The following is a 3023-nucleotide window of genomic DNA, read 5'->3' as shown; positions in this document are numbered from 1 at the left end:
CCTGCCTGGTGGATCTGTGAGCTGCTGAGGCCTCGGCCCACCCTCTTCCACCTGGGCAGGGACAGAGATAGGAGCTGAATGGGAGCCCAGAGAGGCAAGTTAACTGCTCTCCAAACAGGCCAGGCCTGAGCCAGTTCCTGAACAACTCAGAAGGGGACAGGAGTGGACATTAAAAGGGAGAATGCGTGGAGTCAGGCCCCGGGAGTTCCTCTCTACCCATCAGCATCTCCTGTGGGCCCTGCCCTAGATCACGTGATATGGGATGTGAACAAAGGTGACAGAGTTCATTAGGAGCAACTAAATGGTGACCTGTGTGCCATTGACAGGGCTGAGGCAGTCAGGGAGGGCTGTCTGGAGGAGGTGAGGGGCAGTTTTGGGGACAACTAAGAAACCTACTTTAGTGAGGATGCTGGGAGTCTAGAGAAGGCTGGGCTGGTAGAGGACTGAAAGATGAGCTGAGGGCCTTAGTTTGATAGAGATGCTAGGAGAGTCCAGCTAGTGGCATCAGGATGGTTTTGGAGGCTGAACCTTGCAGGACAGGGAACAACTGGTGAGAGCAGAGAGGAGTGGGAAGGTTTGGGCATACCGAGCATAAAGAATCCCAGGCTCAGGCAGAAGGGATCTGTGCTGAGGAGCAGCGAGGGACCTGGAGAGGCCCGGGGACATGGGGCCTGTGAGGCAGAGCACGAGGGGAGTTCTGGCTGCAGAGATGGGCTCCGGGGCTGCAGCTGCTGGCCATGTGGCAGGGAGGGGCGGGCGCTGAGTCCTGCGTGTCAGTAACTTGCAGAGTCCCTGAGCCGGCCTCTATTGGCCTGGTCTCAGGGGAACCCAGCAACCTTGAAATGGGCCCCCTGACTCTGGTTCAGAACCCCGAAGTCCAAGCTGTAGGGCCTTGCTGGCATGGGTCGTGCCAGGGAAGGAATCAAAAGCCGTGGAGTCAGGGAGCCCCCTTCACAGCTCAGTACCAACCAGAGAAGCCACATCAAAGGGCCGGAAGCCTTTGTGACAGGCAAACCTCCCCTCAAAGCTTCCCAGGGAGGTGTGGCTGCCCTGGGTCTGCAGTGAACAAGAGAAGCTGGGATATCTGGGTCCCCCAAGTGTTAGGGCTGCTTTTGGCCCCCCTTACAAGCTCTGCTAGTTGACTCTGGGCACCTGCCACCATCCCCAGCAAGGGGCAGAGGTGGCAGAAGCCCAAAGCCTGGCTATCCGTCTCTAATGTGGACATTGCTCCTTCCCTCCTTTTGCTTCCACTGAGAGCCCCACCCTGCTCAGCAGCCTCTCCAGACCCAGAGGGGCAGGGCCTCCAGGGCTAGAGAAGAGGGGACCAGTGGGTCACAGGATAACTGAGCCAATGACACCTTCCTACACACAGGAAGGCTTTGGAACCACGATGAGGGACAGTGCTGACTTCTGAACCTGGCCCCCTTCCTGTTATCACCTGGGGCAAAGAGAGGAGGGAGCCCCCCCCCCCGCAACCAGGAGACTCAGAATTCCAGAGACCACCTTCAAATCATACAAATTCCTGGTCCCACCTCCTGGCAAGAGCAACAGGAAATCATGGGTTAAAGAGGGAGAATGCCCACACCCACCAGAGAGACCCATCCTGGAGGTGGTGTCCTCTGAACGGCTCAGTCTGGCACAGGAGCCCAGGAGACAGCTAATGGAGGGATGCTGCATCTTGAGAAAGGCTGCCTGGTTTGAGGGAGGGGGCAGTTCTCTGAGTCCAAACGGCAAAAGGTGTGTTGAGGGGGGATCCCCAGCCACTTCAGAGCCCAAACCTGCATCCTGCTGGAATGGAGACTGGTTTCTGAAGCCCTGGTGGGAGCTGTAGGACCCCCAAACCACCTCATCCCCTGGTTCTGAGGAGAGGGAGAGGAGCCCATAGGCCTGCCTCCTGCCCCAGCCCCCTCGTCATCACTCTCCCCAAACCAGAGTAGTCTCTGGCCAGGCCACAAGTGTGTGCCTCCCCAGAATGTCCACAGCCTAATTCCTGGAACCTGCGACTATGTTACCCTACTTGACAAAAAGGGACACTGAAGATGTGATTAAGGTTAAGGATTTTGAGATGAGATTAGCCGGCAGTTCTGATGCAGTCATGAGCCCAAAATGGAGAATCTTTCCTGGCAACAATCAGAGGGCAATGTGACAATGAGAGGAAAGTCCGAGAGATGCGATGCTTCTGCCTTTAACGATAGAGAAAGGGGGCAACCAGCCAAGGAATGTGGGCGGCCTCTAGAAACCAGAAGAGGCAAGGAAACAGACTCTACTCCAAGTTTCCGTAACAGAAAGCAGCCCTGCCAACACCTCAGGTTTATTCCAGAGAGACCTGTTCAGACCTGAAACAATACAACTGTTTAGTAATAACTTTGCATTGTTTTAAGCCACTAAGTGTATAGAATTTGACACCACAGCACTAGAGGACCATAGACAGGGTGTGTCTTGGCCTCTCCCTGCACAAAGTGAGGCGACAGTGGGTGTGAGCAGGACCTGCCCTGAGGTGGAGGAGGTCCCTGGAAGTGCGGTGGGGGGTGGGGGAGGGAAGGGAGCCTCCTCACACCGAGTAGGGGTGGGGCAGGTGGTAGGCAAAGCCAGGGGCGCCCTCACAGACTCGTTGCCACATGCTCAAACTGAGCGCTGGGTCTCCCGGCTTCCCTCTGACAAAGTACAGTCCTCTCTGGGCTGCTCGGCCCCAACCCTGCCAACCTGGGAGCCTCATCTTTTCCCAGGGCCTGGGGTGATAAAGTTGGCCCAAGACTTGCACTGAAAGGGGAACAAGACCAGGCCAAGCTTTCCTCCTGGGTTCCCGGCTGCTCCTGGGGGAGCAGGTGCGGGCACAGGGCCAGAGCCTCCCAGGCCTGGAGGGCATGGCAAGGTGGGCAGGCCCAGCCGCCTCCTGCCCTCCAGGGCCCGAGGGCTGGGGATGAGAAACCTAGGCCCTTGTGCTGCTTCTCCATGGGAGAGTTGAGATTCCTGTCCGTTTAAACGGAATGGGATGCCTCTCGCCAGGACTAGGGGCGACCGCT

Source organism: Sus scrofa, chromosome 14 (assembly GCF_000003025.6).
Source record: "Sus scrofa isolate TJ Tabasco breed Duroc chromosome 14, Sscrofa11.1, whole genome shotgun sequence".
Classification (NCBI taxonomy): domain Eukaryota; kingdom Metazoa; phylum Chordata; class Mammalia; order Artiodactyla; family Suidae; genus Sus; species Sus scrofa.
The sequence above is the reverse complement of the archived record's forward strand: the minus strand, read 5'-3'. Positions refer to the sequence as shown.